This window comes from Piliocolobus tephrosceles, chromosome 1 (genome assembly GCF_002776525.5).
Source record: "Piliocolobus tephrosceles isolate RC106 chromosome 1, ASM277652v3, whole genome shotgun sequence".
Classification (NCBI taxonomy): domain Eukaryota; kingdom Metazoa; phylum Chordata; class Mammalia; order Primates; family Cercopithecidae; genus Piliocolobus; species Piliocolobus tephrosceles.
In genome coordinates, this window is record NC_045434.1 from 100,372,475 (window position 1) to 100,385,964 (window position 13,490).

General features: G+C 42.3%; 1 protein-coding gene across 2 annotated transcripts in view; it reads left to right on the plus strand.

Moving 5' to 3' along the window:
* The window catches only part of DDR2 (discoidin domain receptor tyrosine kinase 2), a 158,600-nt gene that overhangs the window by 84,745 nt on the left and 60,365 nt on the right, over nt 1–13,490 (plus strand). The window contains exon 3 of one of the 2 annotated variants that reach the window (XM_023190360.2): nt 1,175–1,254. The exons of the other annotated variant lie outside the window; for it this stretch is intronic. The gene's annotated coding sequence lies outside the window, so the exon portion shown is untranslated. The remainder of the gene's footprint in view (nt 1–1,174; nt 1,255–13,490) is intronic. 2 annotated transcript variants of the gene reach the window in all.

Consider the following 13,490-nt stretch of genomic DNA (forward strand, 5'->3'; position numbering starts at 1 on the left):
TGTGCGCATGCCGGGATCCCCGTGGGATTGGTGACATCATATGCCATTGGCTCCTATTGCACGCAAGAGAGGAGACAGATCTGCACATTCCTGCAGTTAATGCTGAGCAGAATCTTGGCAGAGGTGGTAGCATCCTTCATTTGACTTTAGACCTTCAACCTCCCTTTTAAAGCCCTGGCTCACACAGTTATTGAGAAGCCTTATCTTGCAAAGAACCTACAGCTTAGGAAAGAGTTGCCCACGTCTTTGCTATCAAACAAAAAATATTGGCAAATCTTTTATCAATTTTCTATTCTGGCAGAGGTACCATTTATTATGGGGTAGATGGGCTATAGATAGAGCATCTCCCTGCCCCTAACCCCTACCTTCCTGAGATAAATGCCTGTTCCACTCCCCAATCACCAGAAAATGCCTTAGAGCAATGGAGTCTAATAGCCTGAGAGTTGTAAAGGGGCAGCAAAGCTACTTCTGCAGGAAGAGAGTGTGCATGAGCCTTATTCATCATCCATATGGGAAGCTGATTCATGTACATGCTTTTCACCCTGATTTGACACATACTAACATCAAATAACTATCTGCTTTACCCCATTTGGATGCTATAATAAAAAAAGGATAGTCCAGGTACCTCATAAACAACAGAAATTTATTTCTCATTGTCCTGGAGGCCAGGACGTCCAAGATCAAGGTGCTGGCAGATTCAGGGTCTGGTTAGGGCCTACTGCCTGGTTTATGGATGGCATGTTCTCGCTGTGTCCTCACATGGTGGAAGGGATGAGGGATCTCTATAGGATCTCTTTTAAAAGCACTCTGAAAGAGGGTGCCACCCTCATAACCTAATCACTTCTCAAAGGCCCTACTTCCTAATACTGTCACACTGGGGATTAGAATTTCAATATAGGAATTTTGGGGGATCACACATCCAGTCTGTAGCACTATCTGATAAGGCTTCTGAATAGTCCTGGGCCATTTTACGTAATAGGGATTTACTAAGGACTCTCAATAGCATAGCTCTTGCTTCAAGGGGTTTTCCATGGAGGACCTGCCAGAATCACCTAAAGATTTGCCCTTTTGCTTTTGGGGGAATCATTGAGAGAAAAAGGACCTGGCTCCCGTGCTTTCCGCATGCTCACCCACTCCGGCCCTTCTGATTAATGTTTGCTGTTCTGCTTTGCAGATGCCTCCCAGGACCCAGAGGGAGACTATAGCCTCATTTCTGTGGAGACCTTTGGCTGGACTCTCCTGGCTCTCCCAGAGGTGAGAGACCGTGGTTCCTGTAGCCTCAGGCTTGGCACCAACTCATCTCTGGTGGATCCAGGATTCCAGATATCCAATCTCACTACAGCCAGGGCCTCTTTGTCCCAGTGTGACCTTGCAGGCTGTCCCTCTGCCTGCCTCTTAATAGCCCCTGCCATTGGTGATTTTCATTCCAGCTATGAGCCAATGGATCCCTGAAAGCGACTGTGTGGGCTTCTCTCACCATCTCACTCTGGCCTCAGCCTGGTGGTGTGCTCCTCTGTGGTCTGGATGGGGATGATGAACTCGGGCTGCCCGTTGTTTTTGTTTTGTGATATTTAAAGCAGCCAAAGCTCTCATTACTGTAATACAGTATGTGCCTGGGCTGAAGGGATAGCAGCATTCCTTCTGGATGAGGGGGCAGCTCTATTCTGTTGTGGTGCACCCGCCAGAGTGTTTAGAACCATGGCTGGTAGAATTTACAGTGCTAGGACTGACAGGGGCCTTGGAATTCCCGCATTTTCACACATCCCAGCCCCCTTGTTTGAATGAAGAGGGAGCTGAGCCCATTCTGGGTATGGGGCGACTGTTCAGGCCCTGGGGTGATGAGTGGCAGATCTGGGACTAGAACTTAGGCCCAGAGACCAGCTTGCTGTCATCTGGCTAAGTTTCTGCTTCTGTTCTCCTCACTTGTTCAAGATCCTTCTGAGGCCCTGAACCAAATGAGGAAAATTCATGTAAATCTTAGCACACTGCCTGATACGTAATAAGTGCTCCATAAATGTTTATCAGTACTCTCATAAGCCCTGAGACATGCAAAATATTCTTGCCCTTCAGGGACTTAGTCTTGAGGAGGAGACAAAATTTTCACACTTACACACTAACACATTTAAGGAGCAATTTAAGTCACTAAATGGTTATCTGCTAAGTTTTGGGGAATAGGTGCAGTGGATCACACAAGAGAGGAGACAGATTATTATGGCCTAGAAGAAGTGCCATGGTGAAGATAAGAGCATAATGTGTACGACGTCTGTGTATGACAGCTTTTCAACTCCTGGCAGTGAGATGAACAGGTCAGCAGCCATTCCTGGACACTGCAGAGCCCTCAGGTCATCCACTCATCTACCCAGCACATTCACTGATTATCACCTAGCTCTGTGCTCTGCATGAGAATGTAAAGAAGACCATGACAAGATCCTTTCCTCAAGCCTAGCCAGGGAGACAGACATGCATAAAGATATGACCACTGAAAAATTCTACATTCACATCTATTTATATCCTCAAAGCATCATCTGAGCCCACAGGTGGGTAGGCAAGTCAGATAGGATCAAGAGTTTGAAGGAAAGCATACATTTACCTGGTAAAAAGGGGCAACTCACAAGCCATAAGCTCTTGTGCAAAGGGGCTGGTAATTGTGAGTCTTCTGCAGGAGAGGTGGAGTTGCTGGGACATTAGACCCAATCAAGGGCATTCTGAGAATGAGATTGAGAAGTCTCTGAGGCCAGCATGGGGCAAGACCTTGGTGTCACATTCGGCCCTGGCAATGTGGTATTTTTGAGCTGGGCCAGGAAGTGGAGAGGAGTGGGCCTGGTAGAATGGAGAGGGAGGCTCTTTACTTATCAAGAGTAGGTACCAGATGCTGGTGACTCAAAGGGAAACTTCCTGAATGGATATGGAGCCTGTAGATGTTTAATCGCCTAAAACAAACACATTTTCTGCACTGCTTGGTTCAGAGGCTGCAGGTTAAAGTAACACAGAAGAGAATATCCAGCCAGCAATGTGAAGGAAGCATGAAATGGAAAGGGTTAGAAGCTGAACTTCTCTTGATCAATGACTTCATTATCTTGGCAAGGATTGCAGAAACTGCAGGTGCTGAGGGAGTGACTTGTTTGGGGGGAGGGGTAGGGACCAGGAAAGGAATCCCAGACACTTGGTGCTAATCCAACTGCTGAATGAGGCTTTCAGGCTCTGGGATTCAGTCAGGAACTCCTGGGCCACATTCTTCCTAGGTATAGGGCTAGAGAGGCTTCACTCTTAGTGTCTGTATGTCCCTGGGCCAATCTGCTATGTTCTACCATGCCTAACATCAGAAAAATAAAGGTAGATTAAGTTTAGAGCCACTGCTCTGTGTCTTCATCCTGCTTGTTTTTCCTAAGGCAATTGAGCCTTGGAAGGCCTTGTTAAGTCCCTGTGAGGTCTACAGTTGTCAGGGGTTGGTGAGGTCGGAGAACAAGCTGGCCTGTTCTGAATTCAACTCTCTCTTTCTTTCTCCCTTTCACTACTGAAGATCTTCCTGAGCCTTTGCCTCTTTCATCAGCCTGGATGTTGAGGCTGCAATTTTTCATGATTGCTTGTTTTATATTTTTTCTTCACGGTCTTTCCTAAAGTCCGTTATTCATCCAGGTCCATTTATACGTCTTCTAATCTATTGCACGAACCCTGCAGCCATGGCCTGGCATGAAGTTGCCTGCTTATTGTCTCGCTGGTTTTTCCAAATGCTCACAGGCACTAGTCATGTAAATCTCCTCCTGGCAAGAAAAAAGACTGACTTTTTGTTGTTATCCCCAGATGATTCAACCTGTCCTGGGCTCACAATAGATGCTCAGCATACGATTGCCACCTCGACTGCTGATCTTTTTCTTCCTATACACCGTTCTATTCACACCACTATTCAAAAATTGATATTTATAAGCACTTACTATATCCCAGGAATTGTATTATATGTTCTTTATATGCATTATCCTATTTAATTTTAATAGTGATACCATTTTCTACTTTTAACTATCTCTCCTTTCTACACTGATAGAAAAGTGTCCCTAAATCCAGAAACTTATTAGTACCTGGCTGTTTTAGAAGTTCCTGACCCATAGCATTTCTGAAGTTATCGCTACAGGATATGGTTGCAAAGGCCTGGGAGGAGAAATCCTTTCTGTCTCTGATGGTTTCAGGGAAGGTAAGAGGTCTCCTGTCTCTTTGTGGTAAAAACACCAGGGTAGGCCTTGATCTCCTAAGTCTTGAGTATGTTAAGGGAAAGACACTAAGACTGCTCTGCCAAAAGGGCAGACCCTGCCTGGTGTCTGGGAAGTTGAGCCCAAGTTTCTCTCCAAGGAGGGTCTCCTGCGGGGACCAGGAAGGGGGGTCTATTGCCATCACACAGGACCTCTTCTGGGTTCAGGAGGGTTTCCTATAGCTAGATGAGATAGAACTGATTGATGTCTCAGTGATACTTCAGGCCATGTTGATTGGACCTGCGCTAAAGGCAAGCCGCCCTTCAGAGCCATGTGTTCTCAAGAGACAGCACAGCCATAACCGCAAGAGTAGGATGGTCCTGGTGGAAATGGCACAATCAAAACAAGCTCCTGGGCCTTGTGGCTTTGAGTGGCTGAACTGGAAGGTTCTTCGGGTGCGAGCACTCTCACTCGCAGTATTGATCAAGCAGCGTAATCACATCACTGCCCCCACAGAAGTGGCAGCCACTCAGTTCTCCTCAGCCCAGGCTGATTTCTGCTCTGCTGGTTCATAGGAAACCACTTGGGTGTTTCATGACTGCTGAAGCCCAAGGCACTTTCTCCAGAGGCAGCATGCATCACTCACAGGATGGACCAAGCGAAATGTCCTGGTCAAAGGCAAGAAGTTTGTATTATTGTCCTTGCCTATTTTACTATCATGTAAATACCCACCAACCAACCTACAGATACTCTCTGAGTACTTACTATGTAGGTGTTAAGGGATACAAAAATAACGGTGTGGCTAGGGGTGGCATGCTTTTTGCCCCTAACTTGCAAATTTGTTGAGAACATGATGCCAAGCACAGTGAAAACAAAAGATAAATACAAATAAATGGTAACATTTATGAGACAGGCACTAGGTTCTACGCACTTCTTATGTGTTAACTCATTTCATCCTTACAACATTCCTATGGGCAGGGGCCATTATTACTCCCATTTTTACAGGTAAGAAGACAGAGGTGCCAAAGTTCAAGTGTGTGCCCAGGTGCATGCCACCGGTGAGAGGGGGAGACAGGACTCAAACCCAGCAAGCCTGGTCTCAGACAAGGTGACTCATAAAGAGCAGGAAAGGAGGTAGGCAGCAGAACATTCAGTGCAGAGGTTCAGAGGGTGGAAGGAAGTAACTTCAATCTGGTTTAAAGAAACCAGTTATCAGAGACAGACAGGGCCTAAAGAAGGTATAGGTGGCTCAGAGTTTTAGGAAGGAAAAACAGGAAGTTGGGCCAATAGGGATAGCGTGATAAGAGAACAAGTGCTAGGCTGGAAGACCAGGGGCCTGGCCGTGGCTGTGAGCAGCTGCTCCCTCGGGGGAGGTCACTCTGCTTTTTGGGCTGCCTTATTTTTCTCACCTCCAATTGGAGAAAATTGGGAAAGATGAGCTTTCAGGTCCCTTCAAGTTTTTACCTTATGGTTCTGTGATTTTTGAGGGCTGGCATGTTTCCTTGGTTGCTTCCAAAACCCTCTGACCACAGTCCCTCAGGCTGACCCTCTTGTGCCCAGTAATGTGGAAAGATGGCCCTCTGCTCACCAGCATGTGCTTCTGAGGGCTGTGGAGCCTGGGACAGAAGGTAGGGTTGGAAAGAAAATGAGAGGAGCTGGTTGGGAAAGATACTTACGTACAGAAAAGTTTCCAGCAAGTCAGAGGTCAGAGTAAAAGATCCAAATGAAAAGCCAGAGATTGCTAGGGCTCACCAAGGTTGAATAACTTGTCCAAGGTCTTAGCAGGCCAAGGGATATTGGATTATAACATTTCTAATACATTGTTTTGTATTTGGAAAATGCTCTGCCTTCAGTTTGTATTTTCTCTCCTTCTTCTTCTCGGTAATCAAATGAAAACATTAGATTTGAGGTTTCTTTCCAGTGTGTATAGGACAGACAGGAAACTAGGTGAATGGTGTAATGCAGTCAATGTTCTGTGACTCCATTCTGCCCCTGGAAGAGGGATGTTTTCTATAATAGTGATGTGACTTAACATCCTCTTCTCTTCCTAGAAAGGGCGTGAGAGAATGAGATAGCCATCTAGCACTTTCCCCCCTCACCTTTTCTACAAACTCTAGCATCTCATTTTACAGAAGAAAAGACTGAGGTGGAAGGGAGCAAAGGCAGAACAAAGGCAGAAGTGGAGCTTGCTGTTTCATCCAGTGTGGGTCACCTCAGGTCACCTAGGGCATATCCTATGTGCCCAGATACTTACGGATGGGGTCATTCTGGGCCTTTGGCTCTGCACTGAGGGGCTGCATTTTGAGAAGCATGAGGTTGGGACTCCTAGAGGAAAGTTGAGAGTCAAGAAAACTTCAACAAATCCTCAGGGATCGAAACAGAACATGAGATGAGGATGTTTGGGACAGCTCTGCTGTTAGATTCTGTGTGTGTGTTTGGGGGCCCATCTCTTGCCAAAACCAAGCTCATTTCTGCGTATTTGTTTGCTTAATATGAAATACTCCAAAACTGCTCTTCATATTTGTTTAATCTGAAATGAAAATGACTCACCGGAGAGGAAAAACAAGATTTAAATGCCCTGATGGCCCCTTAATTAAAATATGTAGCCCCAAATCATGGGGGTGTTCTTCTCCCCACCAAATCTTAATCTTCAACACACACAAATGCAAGTGCCACACACAGTCATGCGTGCGCACACACACACACACACATTGTGTTTTCCTGCCACAACTTGACCTCAGTCCCTTTATCTCTTTTCCCCTTCGTACTCCAGCCTTTCCAGGGTCCTACCTTTCCTGCAGGGGGAGACATATTTGAGCTTAGGTGGAGGGGCCTGGCCTGAGCTACAGGCCACAGATGATTTTCCAGGAGGGCCGCCACCTCCTCTCCAGTCCAGATCACAGGCTCGGTGTCAAGATCCCTGTGGGAAATCTGAATTTTCATTCTTCAGCAAAGTCGAGGCCACCTCAGATTGTCCCTAGCTTTTGGATCTGGAAAAATGGACTCCATGGACAGAAAGGCCGTCTACCAAATCAGACATGTCTTGCTTTGTACACAAGCTGTATTCCTGAAAAGTTGGGTATAAACTGGATCTTGGGATGTTGAATCAAGTTTGAGTGTACTGAAATTTGCTATTCAAAGGAACCTAGCACTGGATTCTTTTGTGAAGGGAAGAATTACTTTGTAATGGTTACTCATCTAGTGATTTATGAATTTGGTAAGTAGATGGAACATTTTTGTATACTGAACGTTATTTTAAATGTACTGTGTGGGATTTGTTTTTCAAAGTTACCCGGCATTGAATCCTTTTGCAAAGAACTATTCTGTAGTGTAGATAAACATTTCATGATTTATGAGTTTGGTAACTTTAGGCATTTCTTAAAGTGGGATATACCCCTAGTTCTGCTTCAGAGAAAAAGTTGTTTTTTGCTAATGATCAGACTTGGAGAAAAAAGAGCTCTACCATATGTGAGTTATGGTCACTCCTGAGGGGCTTGGGAAGAACGGAGGTACTCAAACTTTCCATTTTGTTAGAGCAAAAGATCCAGGAGTTGCCTGCTCTTCTTACTTTCTGTATTATCACTGGGGTGGAAATTATGGAGGTATTTTTCCAAAGAAATGTAGTTCACTATTATAGCTACATTTCAAAGGTGTTTCTCTTCATATCTATATCATTTAAATATATACATATAAACATACATATATACACACACATACATGTATGTACACAAACGCATATATATACACACACACACATGCACATATGTATGTATATACATATATAATCCATCATGTATATTTAGATCTAAAGCAAGAAACAGACATTGCATTGCAGTAGGGCTTGTGTTTTGAACCACTGAAGGGCTGCTGTTTCCACCAGTACAGAGTGCTGGGGCTTGCTCTGAGATCACCAGGAGTATAAACCAGGCAGGAGGGAGACCTTAACTTCCTGCTCACTCTTTCTCACTTGGCAGGTCAAAAATCATTTCAGTACTCATCTCCCAAGGTTCCTAGCTGTGTCCCCATACCATCCTATCTGAGCACTAGTGTGACGCTTGTTTTGGGAAATGATCTGATTGCTAAGATGGTTGGAAAAAAATATGGTGTCACGTGTGTACAGCCAAGAGCTGACCTAGGATGCCTACATATTCCTGGCTCATCCATGAGCCACATATTCATTGAGGTTCTTATAGGTAGGAGCAAACCCTGCTTATAAGAACCATACATGGACTGGCAGTGTTTCAGGCAGAATGTGCAGAAAACTTACCCTTTCACCATGATTTGGCCCTGAATGTGTCTCAGAAAAAGGCTTTTGGAAGCTCATCCAAGTGCAGAGACAATTTGTGAGACATTTAACCTCTCAGACTCTTGCTTTTTTCTTTCCTGGAGAGCTGCTAATTTCTAGTTGTGGCTGCCACACTCCTGTCTGCCTGGTCTTCCATTTTACTTCCTGGTTTCCCGGTGGCTTTGACACATGGCCTGTCTAGATCCCAGTGGAGGCAGTCCTGAGATGGAGAGTTGGTGGTCTTTTGTCAGATCTGGGAGGTCCTGAACTATGACTTCCTTTGAAATCAATTTGGAATGTCCATCCAGCTTGGCTAAGGAAGGGGATTTTGACTGTGAAGAGGGAAGTGGGTTCTTTACTACAAAGGACATATTCTCTCTGAGTCACATGTTCCTTGATGTTCTTTGGTAAATGTTGGGCTGTGGGCCTAGAAACACTGACCTTGGAGTCAGGGAAACTGGGATCCAGTTCTAACTCTGCGGTCTTCTAACTTAGTGACCCAAGTAAGTCAAAATTAATCTCATTTCGATGCAGAGATATGCAAGATCCTTGACCTTCAATGACTCATGGTCTGGCTTGAGAGAAAGACAGGTAAAGAAACAAACTCTAATTCAGCACAATGAATGGGAAGCAGCAGTCAGACCAGGTAAAACAGCCTCAATTGAGGGTGAAGGGACTGAGGGCTGTACTTTTCTACTTTGTCAAAAGGAGATGATAATTTCTCTCCACAGGATTGTGGTGAGGCTCAATGATATAATGCATCTATAAGTAACTGATATAGTTCAGGAATTCTAAAATAGAAACAGGCGGTAATTCTCAACTGTTTTCTTTTTCCACTCTATTCACATGCAAGGTGTGCTAACCAATAATATCTCCCAGTACAACAAGTGATTCTTGAAGTATAGGATATGATCCCCCCCACACCTCCAACTCTGGGAATGCACAGAAAGCATCCTTGAGATTCTGATAGTCTGTTTCCAGGAAAAATGTTTTGTTTGGTTTCGTCAGAAAAGCTAATATAAATGACATTAACAAGGAACACATTTTCCTTGTTGAAAATCAAAACATTACAAATAAGGCTAAAGTCTCCCTTTGATCACCATTCACAATCTCCTCTGACAAATGCAGCCGTCCATCTCCTAACTCCATCTCTGAGGGAACCACTACTGTCAGCATGGTGTTTAATCTTCCAGATCTTATATATATATAAATGTACATGAGTGTGTATCTATCCATAAAAATATATAGTGTGCTTTACATAAACTTTGCAACCTTGTTCACCTAAAAACATGTCATCGACTTCAAACCTTGTAACTGTGAGTAGCTCTAATACATTCATTGTTACAATTGCATAGCATTTCACAGTAGGAATATACTATAGTTAATAACATTATCCTACTGGTAGACATTTTTCTAAGTTTTTGTTATTAAAAATATATTGCAAAGCACTTTTTTGTGCATGCCTCTTTGTGTACACACACAAGTCTTTCTTTAGGGTGAATAATAATAAATGGGATATATAAATCATGGTATATGTATTTTTATTATCTTCTAATTTATATATCCAGCAGCAGAGTATGAGAGTATGCATTTGCCTATCTTATTGCCAAGTTTTATATTATCACACTTTAAAATTTTGCCAATCTGATAGGTAAAAATTGGCATTCAACTACTGCTTTAATGTTTGTCTTTGTGACTACTAGCAAGGTTGAATACTTTTAGATGTTTACAGCATTATATTGTCTCCCCTGTTAAATGCTTTTTATTTACTTGGCCCATTTTTCTAGTGGCTTTTTAAAAATGATTTATAGAGATTATTTATACTAGAAGTTATTTCATTATACAATTTCAAATATTTATCTTTGCCAGTTGCCAGTTGTTTACATGTTATGTTTATGATGTCTTTCGATCTTAAAGAAGTTTTGAATTTTGATGGGAAAATTTATTATTCTTTTCATTTCTGGATTTTGCTTTTCATGTCTTATTTGTGCAGGCCTTCCTTATCTTTAGGTCATAGCAAATTGTTCTAGATTTTCCTTGAAATATTCTTATGGTTCCATCTTTACATGTTGGGCTCTTCATTTTTGTGAGGTGTAGCTATACCTTCATTTGCTTTTTTTTTTTTTTAATACTTTAAGTTCTAGGGTACATATGCACAATGTGCAGGTTTGTTACATATGTATACATGTGCCATGTTGGTGTGCTGCACCCATTAACTCGTCATTTACATTAGGTATATCTCCTAATGCTATTCCTCCCCGCTACCCCCTCCCCAAAATAGGACCCGGTGTGTGATGCTCCCCTTCCTGTGTCCAAGTGATCGCATTGTTCAGTTCCCACCTATGAGTGAGAACATGCGGTATTTGGTTTTCTGTTCTTGTGATAGTTTGCTGAGAATGATGGTTTCCAGCTGCATCCATATCCCTACAAAGGACACGAACTCATCCTTTTTTATGGCTGCATAGTATTCCATGGTGTATATGTGCCACACTTTCTTAATCCAGTCTGTCACTGATGGACATTTGGGTTGATTCCAAATCTTTGCTCTTGTGAATAGTGCTGCAATAAACATACATGTGCATGTGTCTTTATAGCAGCGTGACTTATAATCCTTTGGGTATATCCCCAGTAATGGGATGGCTGGGTCATATGGTATTTCTAGTTCTAGATCCTTGAGGAATTGCCATACTATTTTCCACAATGGTTGAACTAGTTTACAGTCCCACCAACAGTGTAAAAGTGTTCCTATTTCTCCACATCCTCTCCAGCACCTGGTGTTCTCTGACTTTTTAATGATTGCCATTCTAACTGGTGTGAGATGGTATCTCATTGTGGTTTTGATTTGTATTTCTCTGATGGCGAGTGATGATGAGCATTTTTTCATGTGTCTGTTGGCTGTATGAATGTCTTCTTTTGAGAAGTGTCTGTTCATACCCTTTGCCCACTTTTTGATGGGGTTGTTTGTTTTTTTCTTGTAAATTTGATTGAGTTCTTTATAGGTTCTGGATATTAGCCCTTTGTCAGATGAGTAGATTGCAAAAATTTTTTCCCATTCTGTAGGTTGCCTGTTCACTCTGATAGTAGTTTCTTTTGCTGTGCAGAAGCACTTTAGTTTAATTAGATCCCATTTGTCAATTTTGGCTTTTGTTGCCGTTGCTTTTGGTGTTTTAGACATGAAGTCCTTGCCCATGCCTATGTCGACTACTAAAGCATCTGAAACTTCTTCACCAAGTTTAAATGCTCCCTTTCTCAGGTGGTACATTTCCATTTATTCATGAGTCTTTTCTGGGTTGTTCATTCTCTTCAATGTTCTGCTTATCTCTTTATATACCAATTACATACTCAGAGAGGCCTTTGCTGGCCACCTTACCTAGAATAACTCTCATTCCCTTTGTATTACACTACTGTATTTTATTTTTTTCCATGTACATATGTTTCTTTAAAATTCTACTTCATTTACTTGTTTGCTTATGTACTATAAGTTCCATGTTGGCAGGAACCTTCTTTGCCTTTTTTACTGATGTGCTTATCACCTGTAATAGCACCTAATAGCTATTTACAAAATAGTTGCTGAATGAATGAATGAAGGCCAATGGCTTGACCGGTGGTGTTTGCATTTTGAGTTTTATTTCTTAAGGCTTAAATAAATTGCCAAAGGGATTTCTACTACTAACTAAAGAAGTGGGTAGAGAAGGGCTTTTTCAGCAGTCCTTGACATGCTTCTTTTGAGTTGTGTTCACATGTCACATTGTTTAAATATTGAACCCTTGGAAAGACTCATTCAAAGGTGCAGAAAAGGGTTTTTCTGCTCACAACAAGCTTTGGAGATACTTCCTTTTAGGGCTTGGAATTTAAAATGACCAGATGCAGTCACTGAATATATGGCTCAAGACAATCATTAATTCATTCTGCAAATACTTACCAGGCACTCTGGTAGTGTTGAGACTACAATAGTGAATAAAATGAACATGGAGCTTGTGTGTGTTGGGGGTAATACAAATTAAACAATCACAGCAATGAATATTTAGTGAGAAACTATGATCACTTCTATATAGAAACATGTTTTTAGAGCATGTAACAATCAAGGGGATCAGAGAATATTTCACTGAGAAAGTGACCATTTAGTGGAGATCTGAACTAGGCAAAGAGAGGAGAGAAAGTTCTTGGCAGAGGTCCTTAGGCCAAAGAAAATGGAAGAAAAAAGAAAAGAAGCCCCAGTGTGACTGAGGTGGAAAGGATGAGGAGAAGGGCAGCTCTGGTGAAGTAGGTGGAGCCCAGATCGAAGGATGATATAGTGTGATGATGAGCAAAAACAAAAGAAGGAACAACAACAACAACAAAAACTCATGTGGATTTTGAAGTAACACCAGCCTTAGGTTCACATATGAGTTTGGTCACCTATCAGGTGTGTAACCTGATCAGCTTTAACCTCTTTCTCCTTAGCTCCCCTGTTGTTGAAAACAAAACTCATTGAGTTACTGTGAATATTGTAAGAGACATCTCTGATTCGCAGTAGATACACATGGTATAGGTATAATACTTCTAGGTGCTTTACAGTGCTCTGTTTGTTAGCTGACAGTCGTCTAATTTTAAGCAAAACAGAAAAATAATTACTGCTTTTAGTGATTCGCAGCGTGAAGCCCAGCAACAGTTTCAAAAAGTAAATTAGTCAACATTTTTTGAACACTTAGTAAGTTTGACGTAGTTCAGTTAAAAACCATTTTTGAGTACATACTTTCTACGTAATATAAAGTAATACTTTGGCAATACAAGAATGAGCCATTTTGAAGTTAATGATTAAATGGATAATTTTATAACAATGTTGTGAAGGATCCAATAGAGTTAAATGAAGCATGTGTTTTGGTGAAGGCAAGAAAGGAAATGAGGTGTGGGAGATATTCTTTGCAGAAGGAATTATTGGGGAAGGTTATGGAGGGGAGGAAGTTACGGCCAGTAACCCATGAGAGAGGTGCCACAGGAGAGAGAGAATTCCAGCACTCTTCTGCAAAAGGCTGCTAGGAGAG